The following is a 21,745-nucleotide window of genomic DNA, read 5'->3' on the forward strand; positions in this document are numbered from 1 at the left end:
AGCACAATATTGCATGCATTTAACATACTGAGGTACCCTTGAGAGTGCTACTTGCAGGTTTGATGGATTATACGGGTGATATTCCTGCCTTTCTGTGGGGCAGTTTTCCCAAAACAGTTTATTTGCTTTGACAGCCAAGGATGCTTTAGTCTTCACATAACGCTGACAGTCTGTTAGGACCTCTGTTTGCAGTTGCGTGATATGATCCTTCATATCGGGATCACTTACCATTTTTAGGTGTTGTGCAATGAAAGTGGCAGCGTTCTGCGGTTCAGCTCTAATCCACAGAAGACAATTCTGTTCATTATGGTGAGCTGAGACAAAGGCATTCTGCCAGGTAAGTTGATTAGCCAAAAAGGAGATAAAGGCTCTCAGCTGTATGTCGCCAACTACAGGTATCATATTCATGTTCCTTTCTTCTGACATGGCTTCATTATGGAGGTACAGTTCACATAGCAGGTTTTGATCGTTTTTAGGTGCCTCTGCAAAGGTCTGCATAAACTGCTCTGATGTGACCACCTGATGAGGCCTTCCCTCTTTGACAGCCTTTATCTGTAGAAATGCGAGTCTTTCCCTCAAAAATGTGGCATAATTAAAAGAGGGTTTCCTTGTGGCAAGCATTCTTTGAAATAACTCAAACATTTGGGACAGCCTGGCTTTCAGTTCCTTGATTTCTTTATACTGGGCTCTACACTGCTCCAGTGCTTCCCAGTTCTTATAAGCATGATCGAACCAGGTCCCCTTTTGCTGTTCGAATGCTTTGCCTTGAGACTGCTGATATTCTCTCCACCACTTTCCTTTTAATGCCTGAAAACTCTCTGTTTTTGTGCATACATCACTAACAGAGGGAAGCTCTGTTTGTATACAGGCATCAACCAGGATAATCTGCTCTGTTGGAGTGGGCTGGGATGATCCAACATCTTTCTCTTCATTTCTGCCTAGGGTCTCTTCTTCCTGTTGTACTAATTCATTTTGCTCCATGGTGATTTGGGTGGGCCGGGGTGAGTCTGTTCCTTTTTTCTCATTTCCTTCTTCTTCTTCTTGCTCCTTGGCAATTTGAATAGGGCTGGATGAGTCCAATTCTTCTTCATTTCCTCCTGAAACTATTTCTTCTTCCTCCATAATGGTTTGGGTAGGCCGTGGTGAGTCTGTACCTTTTTCCTTATTTTCTTCTATTTCTTCCTCTTGTTCCATGACACTTTGAGTGGGCCGAGATGATTCTGTGTTTCCTTCTTCATTTCCTGATTCTTGTGTAACTTCTTTTTCCATAGCAAATTGGGTAGGCCGGGGTGAATCCATATTCTCCTCTTTCTTTTCTTCCTGCATAGTGTCAGCAAGCTCCTCTGTTTGTTCCTGTGCAGTCTCTGGAGAACTTGTTGGTTCTTGTGTGTCAGCAAGCTCTTGATCTTGTGCAGTTTGTGGTGAACTTACTGGTTCTTGTGTGTCAGTAAGCTCTTGTGCAGTTTCTGGTGAACTTACTGGTTCTTGTGTGTCAGTAAGCTCTTGTGCAGTTTCTGGGGAACTTACTGGTTCTTGTGTGTCAGTAAGTTCTTCAGTTTGGTCCTGCATCTTCTCTGAAGAGCCTGTTGGTTCTTGTGTGGCAACAGGTCCTTCTGTCTGCACTTCTTCTGGAGATCCTGTTGGTTCTTGTGTAACAATAGGTCCTTCTGTCTGCACTTCTTCTGGAGAGCCTGTTGGTTCTTGTGTGTCAACAGGTTCTTCTGTCTGCACTTCTTCTGGAGAACCTGTTGGTTCTTGTGTGTCAACAGGTTCTTCTACTTCAGCAGAGGATTGTGGGATTTCCATGTGTGTATCAGCAGGCTCTTTTGTTTCATCTACAGCAGCGGAGGCTTCCTTCATTGGTTCTGCCACTACCTTATATCCTGCCTGAGTATATATTTCGCCACAATTGGTACACATATATTCATTATCTTTACTTTTCTCTGCTGCAGACGCTACTCGTGCTAAAACATGCAGGCTGAATTCATTCTGATATGCTTCCTTGACCCTTATTATCTCTTCCTGATAGTCCTGAATCTGAGATTTCAGAAACTCAATTTCTTCCTGTAGGGCAGGTATGGTAGGCTGATCCTGTGGAATGGTAGATTCCAGTGGAGGCAGAGGTTGTGTTTCGTCAGTTTGATCAGTATTCCCCACAGGTGGTTCTTGTGTGTCACCTGGGGTAGTGGCTGTTTCTTGTGTTGCAGCCACTTGGTCACTATCACTTTGGGTGTCGGCAGCTGGTTCTTGTGTATCAGCTGTCTTAAGATATGATGTCACGAAGCTATGAACACTCTGCATCTCAGCTTCCGTGGGTGAGGGAGAGGAGTTTTGAGGACTGGCGGGAGTGCGGATTCTTGTAGCGATGGGCGGTGAACTGGAGGAATTAGGAGATTCAACTGCTACTGATTTTCGTTTTGGTAGAGAAGCAGGGAATTCAGGCGTTTTTCTCTTCCTGCTAGCTTTCTTTAAGATAGGGACAGTAGTCGGAGTAGCAGGTGCTTTAGTTGAAACCCTAGTTCTTCTTCTTTTTGCTGGGGTTTTCTTTCCCTGCTGCATTTTTCGTTTAAGCAGAGTAATTGGGATATTATCATCGGAATCATCAGTAGAAATACTAAGTATGGGAACGGAAGGATTGGTTCTTTTGGGAGATGTGGTTATTTCTGCTGCTGCTTGTTCATTCTCAGCAACGTGCAGGGGTGTTTGCTGGGGTTGTTCAGGAATGTGCTCTGCTTGCTGAGGGTTTTCCAAAGGGATTTGTTCAGGCATGTCGTCCGTTTGCTGAGGAAGTTCTTCGTCTTGCTGAGGTGTGTCCTCAGCTTGACGAAGAATTTCCTCTTCTTGATGAGGACTTTCATGTTCTGGCTGTGGAATTTCTTCCTCCAGATGGGGATTAATGGGGGGTGGAGGGTTATTTAGAGTGAGGGCTCTATTAATCAGCAATTGGGCTAAGCGGTGGTGATTTAAGGAGAGAATTGGATGCTTCACTTTCATAGCATATCGTGACATATTTTTGAGACAACCCAATAGATAATATGACATGTTTACTAACTGACCATTTCTCAAATGATTTAACAGGACGAAATCGTGCTGGTAAATTACCTGGTAGCGGCCTTCGCACGCCAGATATTGCTTGACAAATTCAGTGACTTTCAGCCATGGTTGAGGTAACGACCGAAGTGCTACGCCTCTGCCCTTGGTCTCTACTTGCTCGCCTGGTCGGAGAAAATCCTACTGCGCATTTAGAATCAGGTGCTTTCTGCTGAACCACCGTGTGCCATTGGCTGGTAGTTCGGTAACTTCGGCTATGATTTCTTCCATGACTAGAATTTGAATTCCCTGGATGACAGAGAATCCTTCTGTTAGGTTGCATGCGAATTCCAGGACTTGCTACTCGTCAAAGTCCGGAAGTCTCCTGAAGTACTCTATCCATCCTGCTTGTAAGAAGATTTGATAAATTTCCGGAAAGAGTTCCAGGACTGCTGTCGTGCCAGGTTCATGTATAATGAGGGTTCCTCCCATGGCTGTTGTTTCAGTGAATTTCAAAGTTCAGAGCCGAGCTTCCGATTTCAATTCAGAGTAAAACATCGCAAATGGTAACATGCCGTGATAGGGTGGCTTTTACATATTACCGGGAGAATTAAGGGTGGCGGCAGTTGGCGTAGTATGTCATTATGAGAGTTGCTTTGGTAATCCCCCCCCCCTCCTACGTGTAAATGATATGATTGGAAATGCAATCATTTGATGGTCCTATCAACTTCTCTGCATTATCTATTATTTAATGCTCATTCATAAACGTGCGTACCTTCGTATTTTACCTTTTTGCTTGTTGCGTCAAAAAGTCTTATCTTGTCTTCTGCTGGAGCATGGGAATATGGGCGATTTGTAGTGATAATGGCGGAAAGTGATAGTAGGGTGTTGTAATCATCACAAGAAGTGGTATATTTTATCAAGATTCATTCCTTTGGGGCTGAAATGGTAAGACTGGCGTTTTCGTACGTGAGGGAATTTTGATGGGAAGGATATTTCGTGATTGGGAAGCAATGTTGTGGCACCGAGATTGGTGTTGCAGCAACAGAGAATTGTTGTTGTGGCAACAGGGACTAGTGTTCTATCATGTGAAAACGGGAAATGTGCTGGAGTAATGGAATTGGTGTTGCAGAAACAGAAATAGAGTTGGAGCAACGGGAAATGGTGATGCAGCAACGGGGAGTGATGCTGCAGCAACAGGGAATGGTGTTGCAGCAACGGGAGATGGTGTTGCAGCAATGGGAAGTGGTGTTGCAGCAATGGGAAATGGTGTTGCAGCAACGGGAAATGGTGTTGCAGCAACAGGAGATGGTGTTGCAGCAACAGGAGATGGTGTCGCAGCAGCAGGAATTCCGAGTCCGCACAGTAATTCCTTTGAAACTTTTGTTCTCAGCTACTTCCCAGGCTAAAATCTGCAAAATACTGAAATATAATATCGCAATCCTTGGCAGGATTTATTAGTTTCTAAAGAAAAACAAGAATATCTAACCTAAGAAAATTACATAAATAATAAAAATTCAAGTGCTTTGAGGGACAACAAGTTCCCCTGGAAAAGAATACTATTTTATTGCCATGCAAGTGGCTTTAAAATCTTCTTTGGAAATCGGCCGCTGATATAACCGAAGTCGGTAGCCATTCACTAACAGTGGTGTTCTGTCCCCATCAATTGTTAAAAGTCTGACTGTTCCATTTGGAAAAACAGCATCCACTTCATACGGCCCCAACCACCTTGTTCTTAGCTTCCCTTGAAAATTCTCGAAACGGGAATCATAAAGTAAAGCCCAGTTACCTTTCTGGAACTGATTTTGCTTGATGGTTCTGTCATGCCATCTGCTTCTTTGTTGCTGTACTATAGTTGTTTGATGGACGACATCCAGTCTTTTCTCATCCAATTCCTGAAGCTGCTGCAACCTGGCTGTCTGTGCATCAGTTAAATCAAGGTTAACAGCTAAGGCAGTTCTTAAGGTTTTAATCTCAAACTCTACAGGGAAAATAGCATTCTTTCCATAAACTAATTCATAGGGTGAAAAGCCTGTTGTATTCCTCCAAGTGGTTCTATAGGCCCATAGAGCCTCGGGCAACCTCTGAAACCAGTCCCTTCTATTCTCCTTTATCGTTTTTGTTAAGATGGCTTCTATGACCTTGTTGGTACTTTCCACCTGCCCATTTGCTTGGGGGTGGTATGGTGTAGTCATTTTGTGCTTAATATGATATTTTTGGAGCGTGTCTTTAAAGCCATGAGAATTAAAAGGAGGTCCTCCATCAGTGACTAATTCTCTGGGTAGTCCAAATCTAACAAAGATTTCTTCAAATAAGAATGTTAGTACTGCTTCTTCATTAGCTTTAATGAGTGCTTTGGCCTCTACCCATTTAGTCATATAATTCGTGCATACTAATATGTAGACTCTTTGATTAGATGGAGGATTAATGGGACCTATAAAATCTAATGCCCATTTCTCAAAGGGTTCAAGAGTTACCTGGGGGTTCAGTGGCATTTCATCTCTATGGTTAGGCTGACCCATTCTTTGACAGCTGTCACAAGCCTTCACATATTTTCTAGCATCTTTAAAAAGTGATGGCCAATAATAACCCATTCTAAGTACCTTGTGTGCTGTTCTTTTGTCTGCAAAATGTCCTCCACAAGGGCCATCGTGACAAGCTTTTAACACATCATAAATTTCATCTTCCCCAATGCATCTCTGGATTTCTTGATCTATTCCTGTGTGGAACAGACACCCGCTTATCCAGCTGTACCTAGCACTTTACTGGATGATCTTTCTTCTTTCCTTGTGTGATAGGTGTGATGGTAATTTTCCTGCAACTAGATAATTGGCAATGTCTGCATACCAAGGTGAGTGAGCAGATACTGCAAATAAATACTCATCAGGAAAAGAATCATCTACTGGAGCATTTTCATCAGTTTTTAAACGAGAAAGGAAATCAGCAACTACATTTTCTTTTCCTGGCCTATCTACAATTGTGATATCAAATTCTTGTAATAGTAATAACCACCTGGTGACTCGGGCATTTGTAATTGATTTATTCATTAAATACTTAATGGCCGAGTGATCAGTATGCACAAAAGTAGTATAGCCAGTAATATAATGCCGAAATTTATTAATAGCATAAATAACTGCTAAAAATTCTTTCTCAGTCACTGTATAATTTAGCTCAGCTGGTGTCATGTTTTTGCTAATGAAATAGATGGCATAGGGGAGATTGTTTTCTTCCTGACCCAGGACAGCTCCAATTGCCGTATCTGAGGCATCAGAGGAGATATGAAAGGGTAATGCCCAATCAGGTCCTCTCAAAATGGGAGCTGCGGACAACTGATGTTTAAGTTTATTGAATGCATTTTCGCAGTCATCAGTCCACTTGAATTCAGCATTTTTCATTAACAACACAAACAGGGGGGAAGCTATTTTAGAAAAATCCTTAATGAATCTTCTGTAATATCTGGCATGTCCTAAAAAACTTCTCACCTCAGTTTGTGTTTTGGGGATACAATACCCTGATTCATCATCATATGACACTTTTCAGTGCTTAAAGCAAGGTGTGCTTCTATGCACCGCTTAAGTACTTTTTCAAGGTTTTGCAGTGCATCTTCAAAGGTCACTCCATAAGGAGTAAAGTCATCCATGAATATTTCTAATGAATCATTTAACATATCAAAAAAGATTCCTATCACCACTCTTTGGAATGTTGCGGGAGCGTTGCATAGCCCAAATGGAAGTACTTTGTAAGAAAAAGTTCCCCATGGGCTAGTAAATGTGGTTTTGTCCTGGTCCTGGGGTGCAATCCTAATATGATTGTATCCACTAAACCCATCCAAGAATGAGAAAAATTTCTTACCTGCTAAATTATCCAATACCTGATCAATAAAAGGTAAAGGGAAATGGTCTTTTTGGGTGGCTTTATTCAATGATCTATAGTCCACACATACTCGCCATTTCCCATTCTTCTTTGGTACAATTACGAGTGGGGAAACCCACTCACTATCAGATATTGGATATATAAATCCCGCATTTAAGATTTTTTGGAGTTCCTCCTTCACAATTTCTCTAAGGTTGGGGTTCATTCTTCGCTGGGGTTGACAAACTGGCCGGGATCCCTCCTTAATATAAATACGGTGAGTGCATAATTCAAGGGAGATTCCTTTCATGTCTGTGTAGTCCCATGCAAATGCCTCTTTATTTGCTTGGAGTAACTTAATTAATTGCTGTCTTTCATTATCAACCAAGTCAGGATTTATATTTAGTGTTTTACCAGGTTCAATTTCAATTGTTGTGCTCTCGGAAGGGTTGCCTAATGCTGTCTAGCATAAGTTTTCATCTTTCATATTCTGCTGGGATTCAGATTCTAAGATTGCAGTGAAGTGTTTATATGTTTCAGGATTAACCGAAGAGGGTTCAGAAATAAAGTTGTTGATTAGTTCATCTTCGGTGGAGTCCTTAAAGTTCAAGGCTTGTCCAATAGTCAGTATTGGTTGGGTTTCTTCATCCTCATAGTCTACCCATACAGAATTGTCAGTATTAATCATGGGTGTGGCATGAGGATAGAGGGTGAGCTGTTTAGTTTCCTACCCGTTGGATATGGTCATTGATCCTGATCTACAACTGATGAAAGCATCTGCTGTAGCCAGCCAAGGTCTCCCTAGAATCAATGGATGACCCCCCAACTTTGTTTTAGTTTGTAGCACCACAAAGTCAGCCGAGTAATTCCAGGATTATACAGAAATTATAAGATCTTCAATGACCCCCTCAGGTTTAATTGTAGATCGGTTAGCTAACTCTAAAATTGTTGGAGTTTCCCTAATTAAGTTTTTCAACTAAAGCAGTTGTGCTGTTTCGAGTGTCATAATATTTATTGCAGCTCCTAAGTCTACTAGAACTTTAGAGATAAAGGTTTTTCTGACCTGGACTGTTACTGTAGGGTGACCAGGGTCACCATACTTCACAGGATAATCTTTTTCGGTCATTAAGGCAGTTAATTCTCCCATCACATGAACTGTGAGGGGATCCTTAGCCTTTCTTCCTGGTTTCTTTATACAAATGTCTCTAATGGTTCTAGCATAAATAGGCACATCTCTTAATCCTTGCAATAATGGGATTTTAACATACAAATTCTGTAACTCTCCTAAAAGGTTAAAGGTAGGTTGCTCAAGTGTTTTCGTGAGAGCTAACCGTTCAAGAAAGGGTGGATCTATCGTTTGATCATTATTATTAGGTGCTGATTCTGCTGTTTCAGCATTGTTGTTAGGTGATTTTTCTTTTCTAACTTCTTCTTTGTCAGAGTCAGTGATATCATCTATAATGGGTTCGACAATTCTCCCAGAGCGAAGATGGATATCATTACATTGCAGGGGAGAGACAGGTTGATTGTGAATGTCAATTACTTGCAGGGCTTTATTATTATTTGGATTAGGGTTAGGTTGTACAGGCAGCTGCGGTCTAATTGCCTGATTATTTGGAGGAGTATTAGATGGTAGGGAAAGAGACTGTTGTTGTTGAGGAAATGGCATCTGTTGGGCTGCCCAATTTGGATTCCATTGATTGAAATATGGTTGTTGGGGAGCCCAAGGATTCCATATAGTAGGATCATGGAAAGGAAGATTTGGTTGCTGCATAGGTGGAAAGTTCATTGTATTGAAGGGTGGGTACTGCATTTGGTTCATGGGTGGGTAAAAAGGAGGATTATTATTCCAACGACTGAATGTTGTGTTAGAGCTCGTACCTTGTCTCTGTGGCCACTGCCTCCTCTGTGTCATTAAGTACACTGCTTCAGCCTCCTCTTCAGTTGACTGCAGTGCTGCTTTGATTCCAGGCAGAGAGGGGCATTGCTGCGTTTCATGGTCCTTCTCGCAGATTGTGCAGATAGGTATCTTATCCAGTGGGCATTCCCTCAGTGGGTGCTTTTCTCTGCATTTGGAACAGAAGATAGCTAGAGCAGCTTCTGCTTCCGCCTGTTTCTTCTTAACCTGCAGAGCATCGATTTGTGAAGCAAAAGAGCTTAGCATCTCAGTTTTAAATTCTTCTAATAAGTTACCTATTTCGGCTCTTGTTGCTCCTCCACTGGCTGACTTCTGAACTCTTGAATACACATTTATGCTCTTTGATCTACTGCCTGCTCCTCTTGAGCATCTCATGCAGAGATTGATGATTTCATCAAATGATTCTTTGGAAATGTCCCCTTTTCCTAGCATGTTCAGCATGTCCAAGCAGTCATCTCTTACCCCTTTTAGCAATATGGTCTTTAGAATGTCTTTACTCATATTAGGATGGTCGAACCTCTGCAGATTATACTGCAGTCTTTCCATAAAATCTTCTAAGCTCTCGTCTTCCTTCTGAACCATTTTGAACAGTTCTTCCTTCCTTTCTCTCGTTCGGCAATAGTCTTGATATTTGGCCAAGAATCCTTCTTTCATCTGGTCCCAGGTGGTGATTACCTGAGCTCCTAAGCTCATGAACCACCTCAGCGCATTCCCTTTTAGTGTTGCTGGGAACAATTTAAGTTTTTGATTAGGATTCACATAATCATAACTTCTGCATAATATGTCGAATTCAAAGAGGAATTCGTCTGGATCTTCAGAGGATAACCCATGGAAGTTGGGTAATGCTGAGAGTGGAATATTCTTCATAGGGGTCGTTACTCTCGGGAGCTCCCCAATAGGAAATTCCAGGGTAGAGAGTGAATTTTCCCCTCTTCCTTCTATTCTGTTATCCTCCATTGGTCTTTTCCCTGAATCACTTAATTTGTCTTCTGTATCTTCAGGTTCTTCCACCGGTTCCTCAGTGTATTCTGGTGCTTCTAGCTTCCTTTCAGGTCCCAGTACTTCCTCCGTCTGTTGGTCTGTCTGTGAGGAGTATTGGATTTGCGGTCTCCGGGAACTCGTCCTCTGTGATGTTTCGGCCTTTGAGATGATCTCGTCAATAAAAGTCTTTCTTCCTCCTCTGCCTCCTACGAAATTAGGTTTCTTGCGTCCTCTCATGCACCTGTTATTTTCACAAAGAAACCATTAATGCTTTTAGAAATCTTTAGTTGCCTTCCCCGGCAACGGTGCCAAAATGTTGGCTAGTTGAATTGTTTATGAATTAAACATTCAAGTACCACATTAATTGTCAACCAGGGAAAGTATTTTTATTCCAAAGGCTACCGCGTACTGTATGTACTTAAATTCTAAAAGCATTGAAAAGCTGTAGTATACGTAATTCTTACGCTAAGTCATCACAGTACTGTTAAAATGAAAGTAACTAATTAAAACTACAAATCTGCAAAGCAAAGTGATAGATTCTCTGTTGGCAGAGGATCAGGACCCTATCCTCCAGGTGGGGACGTTCAGCACCTGCCCCTGTAATCAGATTGCTAATGCACACTGCACTCTAATTCACCGGTGAGAAACAACTCCAAGCAATTAATGAAACAGAGTACTAGCAAAACAGAAATACCAGAGGTAACGCTACAGAATCCAAACAGAGTATCAACAGAAAGAAACTATTACACACTTACACACTTGACAGGAAAGTAAATGGGTGAATCTTGTGAGGAAGGTGGGCCCAGTCCCTCTCACAAGATTCCCCGGAACACGAAGACTGGATTAAGTACTCAGAACAATTTTATATTCATCTGCCAAAAGGATTCAAGTACAATAAAGTTCAGACTTGCTAATGTCTTTCAAAATCTCACTTACAGACCGACTATCTCTGATTACCCCCTTCTCATGTAGATGTCTCCTCTTTATAGAGGAGACATCTATTACAATAGAATATTACAGTTCATTCAGTTAACCCATTCTATCAAAAATAAGAATTACAGAACGCTGTTACAACAGTATAATAATATATTCTTTCTTAGGTTCTGGCTGTTGCACAGCTGGTAACTGACTTCGACCGTCTTCTCGGGATCTTCGCATTCCTTTACCGTTTCCCCATGCTGTTCCTGATTTAGGCAATGATGACTGTGTTCTTCCTACTTTAGACATCTACTTGATTATGCTGCGTCAGAGTTCTTTAGATAGTTTCCATCTGTTATTCGCGGCTGTTGCAAAATAGCTTGCTTTAGATGATTGTTGTTGCTGACTGTAGCAACTGCGGAGTTGCTGCCTCTGGTGTTGCAGCAACTGCGTAGTTGCCGTTTCTGGTGTTGCAGCAGCTGCGTAGCTGCTGTTTCTGGTGTTGCAGCAACTATACATTATAATTCCTGCAAGCTTAAGGCAATTACTTGACAATTTAGTCATCTTTTCCAAGGATAAATATAAATATACTCACGAATATGCAATAAACAATTAAACATAGATATGCGGGAAGTTACTTCGTACCTTGGGGTAATTAAGTCATTATAAAATCAAAAGCTTTCAACCTATGACTGCAAAAGGATAATAATATGGCAAAAAGATAAGGTCAAAATAGGTCAATTCTGAGTCCCAACAAGTTGCAGAGCCTTCTCCTACTCTACGACCCAAAGACATGACTCTACACTTAGACTCAAAGCTTCCATATTAGATCTTCCATTGATTGTTTCCTCTATTATCTCTTCTTTACACTTGAATGATATGTGGGGTTCTTTGCCAAGAAAATTGCACTTTAGCTGTCACAGTCTATCCTTATAGCTCCCTGTACTAACCCCATACTTGAACACAATCTCTGCAACCAAACTGCTTCCTTGCTTGCATGAGTGGCTGTCATATATTCTGCCTCTGTAGTTGATAGTGCCACTACAGATTATTTCTTACTCATCTAACTGAATGCACCTCCAAATAGGTTAAACACATACCCACTTGTAGATCTTCTCTGATCCAGATCTCCAACCCAGTTTGCATCAACAAAGCCACGAATATCCAACATTTTGTCCAATCTTGGTCTTCCTTGGTAGCATAAACCATAATCACTAGTGCCATGCAAATACCTAAAAACAAGCTTCACTGTTGTCTAGTTCTCCTTCCCTGGTTTTGACATAAACCTGCTCAATACTCCCACTGCATGTGCAATGTCTGGTCTAGTATAGACCATTTCATACATCAGGCTACCGACTGAACTTGCATATGGAACACGAGACATGCCCTTTTCCTCTTCTTGTGTCTTGGGACACTTTTCAGCAGATAACCTCACACCTATAGGAATAGGAACCTTCACCGGTTTACTATCCTGTATATTAAACCTCTGCAGTATTGTCTCAAAATACTTCCTCTGGTTTAACCAAAGCTTCCTCTTTGCCCGATCTCTTTTAATTTCCATGCCCAAAATATAGTTTGCAGCACCAAGATCTTTCATGTTGAATTTGGAGGACAATTTGGTCTTCAAATCCTGGATAATTTCTTTGTCATTTCCAACCAGCAACATATCATCCACATACAAGACCAGATAAATAACACAGTCACCAATTAATTTAAAATACACACAGTGATCTGCATTCCTTCTGATGAAGCCAAGTCCCCGTATAAATGTATCAAGTTTCTGATACCACATCCTTGGTGACTGTTTTAACCCATACAGAGACTTCTTTAACTTGCATACCAATTCTTTCTTACCCTTCACCGCAAAGCCTTCAGGTTGCTTCATGCAGATCTCCTCTTCTAGATCCTCGTGAACAAATGTTTTCTTCACATCCATCTATTCTACCTCAAGATCAAAAGTAGCAGCAACAGATAAAAGTAACCTAATAGAAGTTACCTTGGCAACAGGAGAAAAAATATCACCAAAATCAATTCCCGGCACCTGGGAATAACCTTTTTCTACCAACTGAGCTTTGTATTTCTCCACCTTTCCTTCTGCATTTTCCTTCTTCTTGAACACCCATTTTCTACCAATGTGTTTCCTTCCAGCCAGAAAATCCACCAGATCCCAAGCCTAATTTTTGTGCAAAGATGTCATTTCATCAACCATGGCCTCTTTCCAGAGTTTTCCATCCTCTGAATCTACTGCTTCCTTCACAGTTATGGGATCATCATCAGTAATAGATAAGCAAAAATTTGAAAAAAAAGTAGATGGACTATACCTTTTTGGCTGCCTTCTTTCTCGAACTGATCTTCTTACACCCGGAGTTTGTGGCACTTCATCTTCTGATTCCTCCTCTGCTGTAGAGTCTGATTCTTCCTCCTTTAGCTCAAACTCTATCTCCTCAGGTTCCTTTGGTTGGATTTCATTTTTAATAACATATTTCATCTCTCTGAACACCACATCTTGGCTGTACACAACCTTCCTTGTTGCTCGGTTCCAAATCTTATAACCCTTTAAACAATCCTTATACCCAATAAAGATGCACTTTTTATATTTACTACCCAACTTGGTTTGTTTCTCCTTTGGAACATGTACATATGCATCACATCCAAATACCCTCAGATGTGAAAGAGAGGGTTTCTTACCAGTCCATACCTCTTATGGATTCTTATCCTCCAACGCTGTTGAAGGTGATCTGTTGACCAGGTAACATGTTGTCTCCACCGCCTCTGCCCAGAATTCTTGTCCTATCCCGGCACCACTGAGCATGCTTCTTGCCCTTTCCATCAATGCCTTGTTCATTCTTTTTGCAACTCCATTTTGCTGAGGTCTATATGGAGTAGTCTTGTACCGTGCTATACCACACTTCTTACAAAATTCTTCAAATTCCTTACTGCAAAACTCTCCACCATTATCTGTCCTTATCACCTTTATCTTCTTCTCTGTCTGGTTTTCCACCAGAGCCTTAAATTCTTTAAACCTATCAAAGTCTTCAGATTTCTTCTTAAGGAAATATATCCATGTATTCCTTGAGAAGTCATCTATAAATGATACATAGTACACAGACTTACCTAGTGATGGAAACTTCACAAGTCCAAACACATCACTGTGCACAAGCTCTAATATCTATTTCGCCCTCTTACCACTAGAGGGGAAACTCACCCAATTCTGCTTCCCATATACACAATTTTCACATAAATCAAAATCTAGAGAGCTATTATTCATACCTTCTACTATCCCTTTACCATGAAGTATTCGAAGGCCCTTCTCTCCAATATGTCCAAGCCTTTGATGCCACAGATGGTCTTCTCTCCAGAGACCACTAGATTTTCTGCTCCACTTTCAGGGACCATAGAACTATTGCACCCATCAACAACAATGCTACCTTGCGGCTTGTACAGAGTTCCAATTTGAACTCCCCACATTAATAACAGTGCTCCCCATACCATCTTGTAGGTATCTTTCTCGAACACTATCTTTACACCTGCATCATCCAACTTGCTTACAGAAATCAGATTTCTAGCTAATGCAGGAACATGTAGAACACCAGGAAGTGTTTTAACCCTTCCACCTTGCAAATTCAACTTTACTTTTTCATGACCAACAATTCTAGCCTTCCTATCATCCCCTAAGAAGGCATCACCACCATAGTATTTCTCATACTTGCAGAACCACTCTCTATGGGGAGTGAAGTGAAAGGATGCACCTAAGTCAATCAACCATGCCTCATGATCTACATGTGTACTTGAAGAATCGAAGTACACATCCCCACCTTCATCTGAGGTGGTTTTTGCCTCTGCAGAAGGAGCCTCAATAGATCCCTTTCCCTTGTCCGAAGCTTTAGATTTACAGTCCCTTTTGTGGTGCCTTTCCTTTTCGAATTTCCAGCACACCACCTTTACAAGCCTTCCTGGAGGTTTAGATCTCCCTCTAGATTTAGATCTCCCACTCGATGACTTATTTTTGCTTCTGTTCTGGGACCGTCCTCATACAGACAAGGCATCACCATTCTAGCTCTCCATATTTTTCTGTCTCATCTCCTCCATCAGCAAGGTTGAGACTATTTCATCAAATTGCAAGGTAGTTGCATTGCTACCTATTGCAATAACTAGACTATCCCACGAATCTGGTAGAGAACAAAACAAATTGATGCACTTATCTTCATTTGAAATTTTAATATCAACAGATACTAATTGACTTACCACAGTTATAAAGGCATTCAGATGCTCTGTCACCAAGTCTCCATCTTTCATCCTCAGGTTATACAACTTTTTCAGTAGGAATAGTTTATTCACCAGAGACTTAGATTGGTACAAATTTCCTAACTTGTCCCACAAAGCCTTCACCGTAGCTTCCCCTGATACATTCAACAATACTAAATATGAGACACACAATCATATTGTGCTCTTTGCCTTCTGATCCAACTTCTTCCATTCTTCATCGTACACTCCAGGTGGTTTATTACTCAGATCTACCGCGATCCACTAATCTTTATCCACCAATAGATCCTCCATATTGATTTTCCACAACTCAAAACTCTGACGATTAAATTTCTCGATCTCTTTCTTTCCACTTCTCACCATCTTCTTTCACCACTAGAATCGATCTCGTAGATCTCCCATTGAACAGGGTCTACCACAGGCCCAAGTGAAACCCCTCAGTGACAAAGGCATCCTCTTGAAGCCAAAACAGCTATAATACCAAATGTAGGTTTTAACCCCGTACAGAAATTACCTATATATGAATTTTAAAACACATAAAATAAAAATGCAAGAGCATAACACATAAAACACATATACACAGAGATTTTCCCCTGGATCCCAAAACCGGGACTACCAGCTTGATTTTTCATTATGTTCCTTTCAATGTTATAATACATATTTATACATGCCGAAGCATCCAATACCATGGACCGAAAACCATTGCGTCAAATACCATGGACCGAAAACCATTGCGTCGAATACCATGGACCGAAAACTATCGTGTCCAATACCATGGACCGAAAACCATTGCGTCCAAAAAACATGTGCGAAAATCATGCACAAAACCATAGGTGGGTCCGCCCGAACCCCATAAAGTGGGGTTATGGGTACACCTCAAACCCCTTGTGACCCCCCCCCCCCCCCCCCGCTTCAAAATAGACATAACGAAGGGGGCACTCTGCCCCCCTCTAACCCCCCTGTTAACTACGTGGGCTAGTCGTGGAAAGAATATAACACGGCCCAACACGGCTAGAGCAGCGATCTACACTATTTCCCCAAGTCACACTGCAGATCTTACTTATCTTCTTATAACAGTCAGTTATCTTCGCATAAACAAATACCTTATATTAGATTCACTTATTCAGCAAATTCATATAAGTTTGTGCAGCAAATAAACAATAAACTTGCAATGCATACCCAATATACTTCAATGCATAAAACAAGAAAAGACACACAAAAATATTGTAAACCTTCTCTTTATTAATTCTTCAATCGGTTACAGACTCAACCTTCCCTGCGCACTTAGCTGTAGGGGTCCGTGCACTCAACTGTGGACTACTAGGCCTCTGCGCACTCAGTTGCAGATCCTTCTCCTACTCTATGACCCAAAGACATGACTCTACACTTAGACTCAAAGCTTCCTTATTAGATCTTCCATTGATTGATTCCTCTATTATCTCTTCTTTATACTTAGAGCCTGACTCTATTTATACAATCCCATGGTCTGCGGACCATGGCTAGATGTCTCAAACTGACATTACATTACAAAAATGAGGGCGAACAACCCTATGACTCATTTACCATCTTCGCACTCTGCACCCACAAATCACGGAGTCTTTACTTCGAACTTAGTCAAAACTTGGGCTTTAAGCCCCAAAACATGCCTTGGGGGGATCCCACACCCAACAAGCCCCCAACACAAACATCGTGAGTCACCCTCAAGTCACTCTGTTGGTGTGAGATCTTCACATGGAGACCTCCCAACTCTGCTTAGACTGTTGCAAGGTCAGCAGCGCACTGAGCGGATGCCTACTGTATCTCCTGTATGCATTGTTCCTAGACCACGGTGTCAGAATTGCTCCCTTGTATCTATTCCTACATCCCCTGCATCTGCACAAGCTTGCCTTCAATTGTTGTGGTGATTAAGAATGCCTCATTGATCCAAGGCTGAACACACGCCTTCAAAACCACTTCTTTGTGTTGTGCTATGTCTACTTGGTCCTTAAGCGCTTTGGCCCGTTGCATTCACGTGAGCCTCTATGTGAGGGCCACCATCTACATGGTCCCTTTGACATTGTCATATTGATGTTGTATCTCACACACCTTTATTTCTATGCATTGTATGTTTAGGTCCTCCTACAAATTGGTGAGGACCTCGAACGATTCTTCCAACATTTTGGTGCAGTCCCTCACTGCACTCCTGATGTCCTCCATCCCCGATGTAATGGCGCTAGTGCGTTGTTCCCTTACCTCTAGCAGAGTTAAAGGTTGCACCTTCAATCACAACTCTGCTATCTAAAGGTTTAGCTCCAGCTGAACCTTGGCCATTTCTTCTCGCACCTCGCGCACCCCTGCTGCTAATATCTCGATGCGTGCCTCTACTGGGATGGCCAACTCAGGGACCATCTAGCAAGCTTCTTCAATTACCTTTATCATCTACCTATTCTAAGCCATGACCTCGTCGCGCTGCAAGCTCAACCGCTCCATGTGTATCCTCTATTCACTCAACACCTGTAGCACGCGACTCTCCCTAGCCTGTAGTTCTCTAGTAATCCAATGTTGCAGAACATAGAGCATCTCCCGAGGAAGCGATGCCACGTTGATCCCTATTCCTTTCAATGTACTGACCATAGGCCTGCCGACCTTTTTTGCTATAACCAGTGCCCCTTCTGGTAGCATTATTGTGTTGGTCATACGAGCGCACAACATTTCTTCAGCTATGGCTATTCCTACTGCTAGGATGGTTGAGAGAGTACCAGCCTGAGGAGTGCACACCTACAACTCCTGAATCTATGCTCGAAGGGCCCCCAATACAATTTGATTCTCCTCTGCAAAGTTCTGGAGGGCCTCTGTGGTGACGTCGCGCACCATCTCTCCTATATCATGCAAATCCCCCTTGGTAAGGGTGATAAGGTCAATAGACATCTTAGACATTTTTACCTTCTTGTGCAACCCCATCTGATCTCTCGGGCGCGGGCGCTTCAATTGTGTTAACATTGTCTGTGGGTTCGTGCTGCCCTCCTCTATCTTTGTTTCCATCTCTTGGTCCTGCTAAGGTGAAGGCGGCTTATGGCCCTCACGCTCATGGCTACCTTCTGTGCTCTTGCTGTGGCCTTCTGTTGTACTGCTGTTGTCTGCATAGCGTCCCATGCCTCCTACACCTTTGTTGTTGCTACTTCTTTTCTTCTCTTTTTTGCCAACTATGCCATGCGTAGTTTTTCCTCCTCCTTCTTCTGCGCAGCATACTTTTCCACCACAGAGATGTTTGGAGCATGCCATTCTAGTGGCCATGTCTCAAGTTCGTTGAAGATCACATTATTTGTGGCCATATAGGGTAGTTCGTTCCACTTCTTTGTAGGGTCCTTGCATGCCCTGAGGTAGATGTGATGAAAGTACATTTTAAACTCTGTGAAACTTTGTAGGTTGTTGTAGATAGTGGGTGATAACCGCAGCTTTCGGTTAATCCCCATTATAATGTTCAACTCCATGAACACCCAAAATATTTTACTGTCTCAGATCTAGTGCGTGTCTTTAGTGGCCCACAAAGAAGCGTACTTCGTGGCTTCTGGGAGATCCCTTACAATTGTGGGGAACTGGCTGTCCTCAGGAAATTCCCCAGCCACCAGCACTATGGACAGCAAAATCCATGCATAGTGGAAGGTTTTACCTTGTTCTTGTGCCTCGCGACAATTCTCCAGGAACTCCTTGCACAAGAATTTAGACCAGTTAAACTGGACCCCCTCTGCACACTATTCGGCAAGTACAACCACCTGTGCGAGCACCTTATCCGCATGGCACTTCCACATGACCTTACCTGCCAGTATCTGAGTTGCAACTCTCACTGCCTTGTTGTTGATACTGGAGATTACGTAGCCCCTCTTTTTCTTCTCTAGGTTGTACTTATTTTTCATGGCCTCCACGATGGCCAAATCACTGCTTTTACCCTCCAAAATGTCTTCTAGGTCTTCTCCTTTACACGGGAGTCAGGTAATTCGATGGATTAGGTGGTCCATGATGGGGATGGGCTTCTCTAGCCATAAACACCCACCATGCACTAGGAAGATCAACTGCCTGATGATGAATATAGTCACTGGGGCATGATGGTCATGTGGCACCCAGAGAAGGTTCAACAACCCTGTGTTTTTGACCCCACACAACCATTTGAGCGGCTCCAACTCTATAAATCCCGCCATGGTGTGTTTCTTTGGCTTCATGAGGTGCCCGATCACCAAGTGAGGGAATTTCTTATGGTCAGTGAGATCCCAGTCTTCGAACTTTAAGCTTGGCACCCTTCCCAAGTGTGTTCCTTAAAAAATGATATCATCTAGGAGGAGCAGAGTCTGCAGAGAGCTCTTTCTCTCATCGAGGTCCTTGGGCACCTTTGCCTTCCCCTTCTATGGAGGGAAATATGTGGGTAGCTTGGTTAGAGGGACCACGTCCTCAGTTTCTTCCTCCTTGCCCTCATCCTCATCCTCTTTGATTATGATATCCTCAAGGTCTTCTTCCCCCTCATCGGTTTCCAGGTTAACCGGTTTCCCTTTCTCCTCCATTGTAATCTATTTCAAAGCAGGTTTCGAGGGGACACATGCACCGGAATCATGGGTTGTTTATCTTTCTTTGGTCTTGGCATGCGCAGTGATTTAGAGATTTTCACAACAATCCTGACACTCTCAAGGGCATCTTCTATGGTCAAGGCCTATGCAGCTTCTTTGGCGGTCATTTCTGTGATTTCCCTAGCTTCTTCAGACGCTGCCATCTAGTTCGTCTAGGAATCTCTCAACTGTTCAATTAGGTGCTCAACCAATTCTCTCTACAGGACAAACAGGTCTCGGTTCGGAATACTAGAGGCACACGACAACTCAATTCACAAATGACCAAGTGTTGTTTGTTGGGCAACCCTTTGCAATTTATAGCACCTTTTGAATTTGAATTCGACTGTTCCCCCCAAATCCAGTCCATTAATGCTCCCTTGGCAGTAGATTTTCCGAAATCTTGCCCATAAAGCTCGTCTTAAATGCCTATAACCTACTCTATTTGGTCTCAATTCAAGCATCACATTGTGAATAGTGACTATAATGGTCACTTTCCAGTCAAACTGCACAGCAACGCAACCACCCTTGTGTGGCCGTGGACCTCGTGACACTTTTCTCCTGTGCATAGCCTTGACATTGCGCAGCTCTCGAGCATAGTAGTTTATAGTCCCACACCTCCTTTCAACTTCCTAGAGTGCTAAGATTGTACGTCCCACAGGTAGTCAAGTGGGCTTAGCACCTATATAGGGTTTCAACTGGTCATCCATCACTTTCCCTAGAAAAAATCCAACTTTTACAGTCCGCATCGTGCACTGTACCATCTGCATTGTGCCACCATGGTTGATCCCTTTAGTAATATATGGTCCAATCCAAGGCATCAAGTTGATCAACTCTCGGTGGTAGTCCCCAAATTTGTCAACATAATTGTATGCACCCTATTTTAGTACCATAGTTTTCTTATCGAAAAAATCCTTCTTTATTTCTTCCTCAAGCTTCTTGATGTCCTCTTCCACCAGAGCACTTTTCTCCCTTAACCGCACTCTTTCTTTCATGAGTTCTTGGAGCCTAATATCAGCCTATCGAATTTCTTCCTCAGGTCCCAAATGTTCTTATTCATTCAGCTGTGTGATCCCTTCTTCCTAGGCTCTGCGAACTATCATATCCACCGGTGCTACTATACATGAACTAGGCATAACATACCTTATTGGGACTACAACATTTACTCTATAGGTTAGCCTAGAAGGCGTCTGTCCTGTCAGTTTCTTGTATGTTGTCCTATAATCCCACAAAAATGATGGTACGCGCAGGTCCCAATCACTTTGCTATGCATTATATACCCTGTTCAGTGCTTCACACACTTCGTTAAATGCTTCTGCGTGGGTAACCTTTTGCGCACTTGTCTTTTTCACCCTCTGTCATTCCAACTCAAGGGACCATTCATGCAATTGCCTCCCCAGCACATTCTTATTATCTGTGATTCCCAATGCGAAGTCCATATGCATCCCTACAGGTTGTTTAACATATGCCTTTACGCACCTGGAAAGATGTGCGCATGGACCATAGTGTACATTATATTTATCTGTTAGCCCCATCTGAAGCTTCCCAAAACGCATGCACATCATTCTCCTACATTTGCGCCAGTCCTCAAAGCTTCCTTGGTGCGTACCCCACCACCTCGAGGTCATAGTGCATAGTACCCATTTCAGAGACTCAAAACGTTGTTGCTATGGCACCTCCCTTTCAAATCTGTTCAAGAAAGCATCTACCTCACTTAACCCATCATACATAGGCAGATCCCTTACTTTCATTGATACGAAATGTAGCAATCTTTTCATCATGTTGTAGTTTAGCATGGTTACCTCATGTAACCAGTTCTGCCATCGTTCTATCTCTTCATCCAAATCAGATGTACAGGAGCTTTCATGCTCCCATGAGATTCGTCCATCCGTGGTGGGATTTACCTAGTCTTGCTTTCGCGTGGTTATCTTGTAGATGCAGTCTAAATCATCATCACTTTCATAGTTGTGCATTGGCTTAGTGTAGCACGATCCCTCAGCAGGGTCCAAAGATACAACTATGCATAGAGGATTTTTCTCAAAAATCATCTTGCGCTTCTTCATATTTATAACCCCGTTCATCTCAGTGGCCCAATCAATTCCTAATAGTGCAGGGTAGGGATTGTTGTCATCAACAATCTCTATCTCTTCAAAGTTTACTAACGCGCTTGCTCCTTCAATATCCACGGTGATTCCCTACAATATCCCCATGG

At 42.4% G+C, this 21,745-nt stretch overlaps 1 pseudogene; it reads left to right on the forward strand.

Moving 5' to 3' along the window:
• The first annotated feature begins 2,365 nt into the window (after window positions 1-2,365).
• The window catches only part of LOC149147284 (DNA replication licensing factor MCM4-like), a 198,876-nt pseudogene continuing 179,496 nt past the window's right edge, over window positions 2,366-21,745 (forward strand).

This window comes from Pinus tabuliformis, chromosome 9 (genome assembly GCF_031772625.1).
Source record: "Pinus tabuliformis cultivar Carrire ecotype Pingquan chromosome 9, CPIR1, whole genome shotgun sequence".
Lineage (NCBI taxonomy): Eukaryota > Viridiplantae > Streptophyta > Pinopsida > Pinales > Pinaceae > Pinus > Pinus tabuliformis.